Source organism: Benincasa hispida, chromosome 9 (assembly GCF_027475165.1).
Source record: "Benincasa hispida cultivar pf3 chromosome 9, pf3_genome.v1.1, whole genome shotgun sequence".
NCBI lineage: Eukaryota > Viridiplantae > Streptophyta > Magnoliopsida > Cucurbitales > Cucurbitaceae > Benincasa > Benincasa hispida.
In genome coordinates, this window is record NC_143486.1 from 19,946,806 (window position 1) to 19,959,256 (window position 12,451).

Below are 12,451 nucleotides of genomic sequence, written 5' to 3' on the forward strand. Positions count from 1 at the left end.
TAACCTGAGATCTTCACTTTATACGATCATCTTGTATTATGTATGCATCATTCGTCCTCTAGAGATACTCAGGAGGGTAGTCTAAGGATAGAATCTAGGCTTGGAAAAGTCAGATTAGAATCTAGGCTTGGGAGAGTCAAATTAGAACCGCATAATCAAGAGATAGAGGCTTAGGAATAAGTTTTGTTTGCTATCAACGCATCGCATGCACCCTAGAGATAGGATATGATTGTATGCGGTCATCTTGTACCTATGTGCATCATTCATCATCGCATAGGCAACAAGTAGAGACTTAGGAATAAGCTCTATAGACATCATCGCATACATCGCATGCGTCCTAAAACTAGGAGCTATCACATTTGCATTGGAAAATGAATTGTTGTCGCATGAGTGTAGCATCATCGCATAGCTTGAACGCATTTTTAGGAAATGCTAGCTAAAGACCTTCTCAACCCGTTCCTCCGCCCGCAAAGTAATAAAAAATTACCATCGCATACTGTTTCCTTAGTCCCTTTGTTCGACCCTTTGTTTACCAGGAAACTCAGTAGGATTTATATTTGGATCTTGCTGAGAAAACTTGCATGCACAACTCATATTCCACCACCGCATTCTACACCATTATTTCATCGCATTAAACACGCATCAACCTTATCCTGGTTACACTATGAATATCGCCTGCTTTGTAGATGTTACAATTGTTGTAAAGTGCTACAAATGATCTGATCCTGATCATTCATATGGAGACATGTGAGTGAGGATATTCTATACAAAATGAGTTTTGTATAAGACTGAACCATGAAATGACTAGTCTCATTATATAACACCGTTCATAATAGAGACTTACATTTCACCAGGATGACCATAGGTGACATGACTTAAATCCGGAGTGAATTGTGAACTCCTGCCTATGAAGGCAGTCCTTTGATTTTTATGGGAAAGAGTGGCTAGATTGCCGACTCAATAAGCCTACTATTTTGGAGATTTGTTTGATTAGGGAGCTAAGAACACAGCTACACAAGATGAAATTCACTCTTTCCCCTATGTCGGGGTTAGTAGATAAATTTCTCTCTTAAGAGCTGATTGCAGGGCTTGAAGGTGCCACACTCTCTCTTGGCCTGAGAGAGGTTTAGTCATAATTGGACTATGATTTATTGTTCATTAGAGGGATCAGTGATACTTAAAGAGTTAGATGTAACTACAGGGGCAAAATGGTAATTTCGTCCAGCTGTACTTACGAGCAATTTGTGAAGGGTCATCGCACTGTTCACTGGTTATATCCAATAGACATGAAATACATTTGTAGTGTGAAGATTGCACTTTTCGGTCTTTAGTGGAGTGCCCGACAATTAATGGATGTTGAATAAGATTTTAATTAATTATTCAAGTACTATTGAAGCTTCAAACTACAGGTCCATGAGGTCTCCTCTATAGCTCAACAGAGATTTAATGAGAATCAATTTTGGATTAATTCGAATTGTTCAAATTAATTGAGGGAATTAATTATAATTATATATGATATAATTACTATAATGTATTTGATACATTATAATATGATGTTTATTTGAGAGAAAATAAATATTTGAATATGATTCAAATATTAATTATATGAATTGGATTCATATAATTAAATTTAATATAAATAGATATTAAATGTCATTGATGAGAGAATTAAAATTATAGGGAATATTGTATTTGATACAATATAGAAACTATAGGTTATATGTTATATATAATATAACATATGGTTGTGTATAATAAATTAGTTATTATTATTATTATGGGATTTAATGAGAATAAATTTTGAATTAATTCGAATTTTTCAAATTAATCGAGGGAATTAATTATATGTAATATAATTAATTTAATTTAATTATATATGATATAATTACTATAATGTATTTGATACATTATAATATGATGTTTATTTGAGAGGAAATAAATATTTGAATATGATCCAAATATTAATTATAAGAATTGGATTCATATAATTAAATTTAATATAAATAGGATTTATATTAAATATCATTGATGAGAGAACTAAAACTATCAGGAATATTGTATTTGATACAATATAGAAACTATAGATTGTATGTTATATATGATATAACATATAGTTGTGTATAATAAATTAGTTATTATTATTATTATGGGATTTAATGAGAATCAATTTTTGATTAATTCGAATTTTTCAAATTAATCGAAAGAATTAATTATATCACATATAATTAATTTAATTTAATTATATATGATATAATTACTATAATGTATTTGATATATTATAGTATGATGTTTATTTGAGAGGAAATAAATAGTTGAATATGATTCAAATATTAATTATATGAATTGGATTCATATAATTAAATTTAATATAAATAGGATTTATATTAAATGTCATTGATGAGAGAATTAAAACTATAGGGCATATTATATTCGATACAATATAGAAACTATAGATTATATGTTATATATGATATAACATATAGTTGTGTATAATAAATTAGTTGTTGTTGTTGTTGTTGTTGTTGTTGTTGTTATTATTATTATTATTATTATATTGATTTCGTTACAATTAAATTGTTTTTTAATTTTATTTTATTTTAAATTAATGAGAGGGAAATAACTTCACTCCCCTTAATTCTTTCTGAGAGAATGTGTGTGTTGGGGTGAGTAGTTATTCATCTTTTACATAGAGAAGATTTGATAGAGAACAGTGTGTACGTTTTGTTGTTGGTTGTTTAGAAAATCTCTCCACACAAAATTTCTCCTCTCCTCTCATCTCTAAAACGTTTCCTTTACCAAAACTCCAAGTGCCCACAACTCCTCAGATTTTCATCCTAGAGAATACAAAGGACTCCAATTGGTGGTGCCTTATTGGTTCAATTTTGTTCATGATTTTGGTTCGAGAGATTTTGAAGAAAAGTTCTTCAAAGGTAAGGGTTTCTAAGCCCTATTTTTCCTTTTGTTTTTAATTAGCATGCTGTAAAATTTGTTGGTTATGCATATTTTTGTTCTGTAAAACTTGGTATCTGTGAAAACTGAAAATTGGGATGATCCCCTTCCGATGCGAACCTTCATCAGTTCCTTCAACGGCAAGTGGAAGATTTTGTAGTAGACGCGTATTGTATGCCTTAGTTTCTTTTTTTTGTGTACTTTTATATTAGTTTGACTTTTATGATGTACACTCCACTAGCTTTAGGACAAGTGGGAGATTGTTGAGGTTGATACCCTAAATCTCATAAGTCCTGTAGTTTGTAATTGTAATTACAAATAATTTATTTATTTAATAAAATCAGAGGTATTTTATTGACATTTAGTAGCATTAACCCACAAAACCAATAAACTAAGATCCAAGGTTATCTTCTGTAACTTAAACATATATGTGGAGACATACAGACGGATCATATTTAAGAGATAACTTAAATGGTCTATAGTAGATGGATAAGGTGTCTATGGATAAGGCTAGATATCTTATCCCGGTGACACTACGAATATGACCCGCTTTGTAGATATTATAACTATTGTAAAGTGCTACAAATGATCAAGTCTTAATCATTCATGTGGAGACATGTGAGCGGGGGCGTTCTATCGTTCGAAGTTTTTTCCGGTGCCGTTTAATTCCTGAAAAGAGCCACAAATCATAAGAAAATTTATAAATACACCGAACTACTCCTATCACTAAAAAAACGTAGTAAAAGTGGTAAGTACGGGGTCGAATCACAAAGAGGCCAAAAATTAAATCTCTCCTTAGCTAAATTTGACTATGGACAGCATTAAAAATGGGGTATTGGTTTGTTTGATAAAATGGAAAAAAACATACGAGAAATTAAATTGCAAGGGATAAATGTAAACATGGATTAGTTTACTAGTTCTCAGATTAAGATAGACATTCAATGCAATTTCTATCATCGTTTTTGCCAATTAATTATGTAATCAAATTATGCATGCACATCTACTCGCTCGATTCGATCTAACTACCTCCATAGTGGTGGATAACTAGTAAGAATCGAACCAAGAAAGTGCCTTAATTATTAATTAAGGTCGAAAAGGCCATACCCTAACTAATCTACATGCTTCTAAATTCTATTGGGTTCGATAGCGGCCATATAGAACCAAAAACACATGCATTATGATTTAGGATTCAATTGTGTTGATTAATTGTCAAGAAAACCATATTCAGTTAACCAATTTTATCTTTGAACCTAGCAATTAGCACATTTTAGGGATAGCCATTAAATGCCTAATTAACTATTGCTACTTAGGAGACTTAGCTAGACATTCTTATGCAAAAATAAATTTAACAAGATATTCATGCAAGATTGTGAAAAACTAAGAATCATAGCCTAACATGCTCATGAGTGAAAAGTCATCCACACAACCATGCTTTTAGAAGTTAAAGAAGATTAAAAAAGAAAGCATAAGTCAGTATGAAATCATTAATTAGAAGCAGAAAACTCAAGAAATTAACATAGAATACTTTATCCAAGAAACTAGATAGAATTTACCTAAGAAATCCATAGACAAATCCATGAGATACAACCCAATCCATGCTTACAATCCAAAATAAAACATAAATCTAACCTTATGATACTGAAAATGTAAAGAGGAAGGAAGAAAACTAGGCCTCTCTCCTCGGCCTCCATAAATTTCAGCATAAAAATTTGACCTAAAACAAAGAGAGTATTTATAGAAATATTCGTAGCGTCAAAACGCTGAAGACAACATTGCGACGTTGATACACGACTAGCTCTCGAGCGTTGGGGTAGAGGCACAACGCCGACCCTGACGCTGGCATACACAAAGGTTCACACGCGATGATTGGTGTCTCCGTCAAATGTCCATAGCACTGCAACACTGCCTTGCTTCTTAGCCTACTGCCTTTCAGCGTTGCATTAGCGTTGGGCTTAGGCTTGTTCCAGCATTGCGACGCTGTTAATAGAGGCAAGTTGGTCATTTTCACTCCGTTGAAGCTCGAATGCTCAAATTAACTCCAAATTACTTCAAATTAATCTTGTTTGGCTTCAAACGCTCGTTTCTACCTCTTGGTTACTCAATACCTACAAAATAGAATAATTAACATTAAAAATAAACTAACAAGCTCAAGTTAAGCTAGAATTATAGCTTATTTTGAGAGTTATCATCTATACAAAGAGTTTGTATAAGACTGGATCACTAAATGACTAGTCTTGCTATATAACACCGTTGATTGAAGAGACTTACATTTCATCAGGATGACCATAAGTGACTTGATCTAAATCTTGAGTGAGTTGTGAACTCCTGACTTTAAAGGTGGTCCTTTGATCTGCATGGGTAAAAGTGGACTGTCGTTGACTCAATATACCTGCCATTTTGGGGAGCTGGAAACGTAGCTACACAAGAATGAATTCACTCATTTTCTATAATTGGAGAAAGCAAAGAAATTGTTCCCCTAAGGGCTAATGTCAGGGCTTAAATAATGTGGCACCACACCCTTTCTTGGCCCGATAGAGGTTTGGTCATAATTGGACTATGACATTATTCATTAGAGGGATCAGTGATACTTAAGGAGTTAGATGTAACTATAGGGACAAAATGGTAACTTTGACCCAGCTGTACTTACGAGCAATTTGTGAAGGGTCAATGCACTGTTGATTGGTTTTATCCAATGGACATAGAAATATATCTGTAGTATGAAGAGTGCAGCTGTTGATCTTTAGTGGAGTGACTGGTAGTTAATGGAAGTTGGATAATTTAATTAAAGAGTTCAATTAATTATCCAAGTACCATTGGAGCTTCAATCTATAAGTTCATAAGGTCCCATCAGTAGCTCAATTGGGATTATTGAGAATCAAATTGATTTTGGTTAATTTGAATTGTTCAAATTAATTGAGAGAATCAATTATATATGAAATAATTAATTAGTAATAAGTAATATAATATAATGTATTTGATGCATTATAATATATAAAGTTTATTTTGAGAGGAATAACTATTTGAATATGATTCAAATACTAAATATATGGATTGGATTCATATAAAAACTAGAGACAATTGCATAACATTAGATCCAAAGTATTAGCAGATATAACATAATGTAAAAAAATTACAAATATGGCCAAATTTAAATAGTCTATCAGTGATAGATCATATTAATGGTAGGAGTCTATTAGTGATAGACTATATCACTGGTAAGAGTCTATCGACGATAGAAGTCTATCGCTGATAGACTTGGCGATATTTGCAATTTTTTTAAATGATATTATATACTTGGTTATTATTTCTAAAAATACTACCATTTGCAATTGCCCTAAAAACTATAGGTTAAATTTAAGATAAATTTGATTTATATTAGATACGATAGGTTTAATGAGAGAATTACAAATTGTAGGTTGTATTATATTTGTTATAATATAAACTATAGGTTATATGTTATATTAGATATAACATATAGTATGATATATGTATTATATAATAAGGTGGTTATTATATAATTATTTATTATTAAATTAAATTAAATTTGGTTTTAATTTAAATTTTGAATTTCAATTAAAAAAGGGAGTTATGCATTCCCCTTATTTCTCTCATTCAACAAATGTGCAAGTGGAGGTTGGTTGGTGGAGATTAGTCTTCCTCTTCCCTTTACTTCTCACACAGAAAAAGTGACAGAGATTGATCCCAAAATCGTTTTCTCTAGAAAAAGTTTATCCTCTCAAAATATTTCTCTCCCTCTCCCAAATAAATCACAGAGCCCTCAATTCCTGTGAATTCTTACCTCAAAGAAGAATATAGAAGTCTTCGATTGGTACTATCCAATTTGGGTGTTCAAAGTGTTTATTGTTGGTTCTTATGTCCTAAAACTTGTAGTTTGTAAAAAGATAAAATATTTTTTATAGTCAATAAACTTATTATTGATTTTATAAATTGCATACATAAAAGTCGAAATCCAATAAACTAAGATCCATGGCTATTATATGAATACTTGAACTTTATGTAGAGACGTAAAGATGGATCAGTACCTTATTCTGGTAACACTATTGGATGCGGCTTACTCTGTAGCTGTTATAAGTTGTTGTAAAGTTACTACAAATGAAGTGATCCAGATTCGTTCACGTATTTGACATGAAGGGGGGGGGGGGGGGGGGGGAGGAAGGGGGGTCCTGTGAAATGAGTTTGCATAAGATCAGACCAAGAAATAAGTCACTCTTACTTTATAATGCTTTTTACTGTTTAAGACTGACTATTTCAAAGCAATGACCTAGGTAACTTGACCTTAATCCTGAGCTAACTATGAACTCCTGTTTATTCGGGATTATCCTTAGATTTGCATAAGTGAGGGTTGGCTCAACAGCGCCGGCTCAATAAGCCTCCCATTTCAGGGGTAAGACCATATAGATAACTGGAGACATAGGGTGCAAGACGAAATTCACGCTTACCCGATTTAGGGATAGGAGAAAGGTTGTTCTCTCAAGTACTGAATCCAGGTCTTGAATAAGGAGTCACACCCTCACTAAATTGAGAGAGATTTGGTTTAGTGACTGGATCACAAACCAGTTGTTCATTAGATGATCAGTAGGAACTTAAGGAAAAAGACGTAATCTCGGGGGTAAAACAGACATTTGACCCAACCGTTATTAGAAAAATCTTTGAAGGGTCGACTTACTAATTATGGTTAAATCATGTGAACGTAATATATCTATAGTGAGGGGAGTGCAACTATGGGCTTTAGTGGAGTGACTCATTAATTAACGAATGGGGGTTAATTCGGTGTAATGAGTTTAGCCAATTAATCTCAGATTGTTGGAGCCCATGATCTGTAGGTCCGCGAGGTCCCCCTACTAGCTCGTAAATGGCTTAACTTTAGAGTAGCGTGATAAGTTAATTTGAAATATTCAAACTAGAATTAAAGAAATTAGTAATTATATGAGATATAATTACACATTTAATTTTAAGAATTAAACAGAATAGGAGAATTAATATTTAAATATGATTTAAATATATGAAGGTGGATTTGTGTAAAATTAATTTAAAATTTTATACTAAATTAATTAGAATTAATTAAATTGTTTAAATAACTATCTATTAATTTTATTAAAAAATTAATTTATGAAATTAATTTTGCAAAATTGATAATATTTTCATTTTTTGAAATCATTTGATAAAAATTGAAAAAATTTGAAAAAAAAAAACAAAATTGGAATTATGGTTTTTCCCAATAACACCTTCAACTAGCCCACACAAAACCCACCTAAGGTTGGCTTCAATAACTCCAAGCATGAGCTGCATCTCATGCAGCCATCTTCTTTGCATGATAGCCTACAATATATTGAGAAGATGTGAGTGGAATTGAGGCATGCATCTATAGAGTTTTTGCTGAAAATTTCGTGTTGAAGAAGTTGTTCTTCAAGTGGGTTTTAGCAGTGAGTTCTTCTCCAAGTTCCCTTCATTCAAGCTTATTTTGAGTCCCACAACTCAATCTAAAGTTCCAAAAGAATAGTGGGGAAGATCTTGAGGTGGTCTACAGCGAGATTTGGAGAAGTTTGCAGTTGAGAATCAAGATTTCAAGAAGTTCTACAAAGATATGACTTGAAACCCTCTTGTTATAGTATGAGCATGCTTTAGTTACTGGCAAAATTAATGAATTAGAGTGCTTATTGATCCTTGTTGTTTCCGCTGCTTGCTGATATACTCCAACAATTAGTATCAGAGCATCATTTAAGCATTCAATTTGGTTTAATTTTGGTGTGTGTTTTTCATAAGATATATGAAAATGGTGCACTGATATGGTTTTTTGAGTTTTGGCATTTAACTTCTCGTTGATTTCTTGATTAAATTTGTAATTGACTCTTGATTGATGAGTTTATATGTGTTCTCAAGAGTCTGTAATTTATTTGGAGTCATTAGAGTTGAAATTAAGATGTAATCGAAGAAACAAGTGAAGAAAGTCGAGCTGCAGATTCTAGTTCTTTAGCCTCTGCTCAAATCTGGGCGTTGAAGTGTTATGCGCTAGACGATCGTGTAGTTGCAGGTGCTAGACGATAGCACTACACAATCATGTAGCTTTGTGCGGATGTTGAATGATGTGAAAAGGCACTATACGATAGCACTACACGATCGTGTAGCTTTATGTGGGCGTTGAACGATGTGAAGTGGTGCTATACGATAGCATTACACGATCACGTAGCTTTGTGCCGGCGCTGAACGATATGAAGAGGCGTTATACGATGGTGCTACACAATAGTTGAAAGACGCAAGGCGATGGCGCTACACGATTAGGCAGACACTAGGCGATCGCACTAGACGATAGTCGTCAGCACTACACGATGAGCTTCAGCGAGATTTCGAGCATGGAGCGAGAGCAGCCGGTTTGACCGGTTTTCTTGAGGTCCTGTTTGGTTCAGCCTCAAAAATTTTTTTGGCTAGTCTGATTCAGACTTTTCTGGTCCGTTTCAAGTTGTTTGGGTTTGGTTTGGAGCGGTTCGAGCGGTCCGAAGTGGTTTTGAAGCTGTTACTGGTTATTTTATAATAATTAGGCTTTTGTTTGCTTGTTTATGCCAAAACTAAAACCATATAAGTTTGTGTTTAATTATTTATGCATTTGATTTATGTTATAATTAAATAAATCTTGTATGAGCATACAGTATGTCAAGTAGATTTAAAATCCCACCGTAGGAAGCATGTTACATGCATTGAAAGTATGTTATAAAATGTTATAATATATAGTATGCATGTTAGGGTTTCTTTTATTTAATATAATTGTTATATTAAATATTGAATTCCTTTGATGTATGTTGTGGATGTTTAGCATGTCTAAAATTTTGTAAGCTGTTATAAAATTGGTTAAACATTTAAAAATCCATAACAAAGAAAAGTTGCATACTCATGTAGGTTAATCACTCACCAAAAATTGGGAAATTGTTAGAATATTTACTAAATTCCTGTTTGTATCCAATGAAGTAACTATTTCAGGATCTCTTTATGTTACTTCTAATATAGTCTTTCATGAGATTAGTATTATTCAGAATTGCATAAGAAAATATTCAAGTGTAACTGGTCCTGAAAATTTTTTTTTGCGTGAAATGACAATGAAAATGTAGGAGAAGTATGATAAGTATTGGGGGAAAACAAGAAAACAAATTTCCTTTTTTTGTTGCTTTCATTTTGTATCCACGTTATAAGATGAAATCTCTTATGTACTATCTGAATCAGTTGTTTGATATGGATCCAGCAAAAGAAGTCAGAAATAACATGGAGAATGTTTTGAGAAAATTGTTTAATGAGTATAGTTTGTCAATTGTAAATCATTATTCATCTTCATGTCCAAGTATGAGTCAATCACATCTATTACTACTTCTTCTACTATTAATACTGAAGGAAATCATTTGAAAGAGATCCTTTAGCGGAAGCAGATCGTCCAAATTTCATTTTGATTGAAAAAACAAATTTACAACAAACATACAAGATATGCATTCTTAAATAAATTACAACATGCTTTTTATTAAGAAATAGAGTTTAAGAGATTATATATTTGAAGAACGTTTCTTCGTGTATATCCCTCGATCTATCAGGAACCTCAAACACAGCAACCTTGAAGACTTTCTTCAAGAACATCACGAACCAAAACAACAGACACAACCACTAAGAGCCTTCGGTATACTCAGGGTGAGAGTCTAGGAGTTGTGGGCTTTGACTATTTTGGTAAGGAGGGAGTTTGAGTTTGGAGGAGGAAGAAGATTGAAGAAGAACACGAAACTTTTTTGCTCTCTATCGTATAGTAAACTTCAATCCTGTAGTGTTTTCAATGTGAGTCTGTTTCGTATGGAAGAAAAGAAAAACAATGTTTCATTTATTCCAAAATGCCACAAAATTAATTAACTACCCACTAAGATGGTTGGAGAGAATTAGGAATTAATAATCCAAAATAAAAAATTTAATATAAATAAATATGATAACCAACTTATCACATCTTATTTATATTAAACTATATGTTATATCAAATATAACACATAATCTATAGTTTTAATATTGTATCATATACAATATAAACTATAGTCATTTTTTTTCTATTTTTATGGCATTTAATATAAATTATATTTATATTAAATTTTAATAACTATTTGAATCTCATTCAAATATTTATTTCCTCCAATCAAAGAACAATGTATCAAATAGATTATGACAATTTATCGTATATAACTAAATTCCCTCTTATTAATTTGAACAATTCAAATTAACCTAAAAACTGATTTTCAACTAAATCCTTTTGAGCTACCAAAGGAACCTTATGGATCTGTAGCTTGAAGCTCTAATGGTACGTGAATAATTAATTAAACTCTTTAATTACATTCTCCACCATTCGTTAACTGTCAGGAACTCCACTAAAGACCGATAGCTGCACTCTTCGCACTATAGATATATTTCTCTGTCCATTTAATATAACCAATCAACAGTCCGATGACCCTTCATAAATTGATCGTAAGTACAGTTGGGCCAAATTACCGTTTTTCTTCTGTAGTTACATCTAACTTCTTAAGTACCACTGATCCCTTTAATGAACAATAGATCATAGTCCCACTATGACTAAACCCCTCTCGGGCCAGGAGAGGGTGTGGCGCCACATTGTTGAAGATCCGGAATCAGTTCTTAAGGGAGCAATTTATCTACTTATCCCTGCTTCAGGAAAGGAGTGAATTCCATTTTGTATAGCTGTGTTCCCAACTCCTCAATCATACGAATCCCTAAAGTGGTAGTTTTGTTGAGTTAGCGATCTGATCACTTTCACCCATTAGTAAGATGCAAACCAGGCTACCGCATAAAAGGCGTGCTGTGTTGTTTTTACAACAACAGGAAAAACATTCTTTTCAAAACAAGAAGAAGACTTTGAGCAAAGGTTTGTCTTAGGTAAGAATAAAGTAGAGCATGCTGAAAAAATGTTCAAAGGATAGAAGGAATTAATGATTTTGATAAATTATGTAGAGGTAGAGCATTCGGAGTAGCCGATCGACGCAAAGTTAGGATAGGACTTGAGCTGAATTACCTTAGTAGAGGATATGCTTGAGGACAAACATATATCTAAATTTGGGGGTGTGATAACTTGTAGATATACAAGTTATTTATACCATCTTATTTAGAATATGCGGCAAAAAGAAGGAAAAAGTTGCGTTGAACATATAGAAATTGACTTAGAAACGCAAAAGTTGTAAAATGTCAGAAGCACACCCATTGACCCCATTGCGATGGCAAAAAGAGATGTCCAAGTCTTTGTTTTGCAAGAAACAGGTATCACCGCATGCGACGATCGCTCGAGGACAAAAAGAGCAACGCATTCACACCGCATGCGATGATCGATCATGGACAAAAAAAAGCAATGCATTCGCACCGCATGCAACGATCAATCATGGACAAAAAGAGCAACGCATTCGTACCGTATGCAACGATCGATCGTGGATAAAAAGAGCGACGCATTCGCGGGGATTTC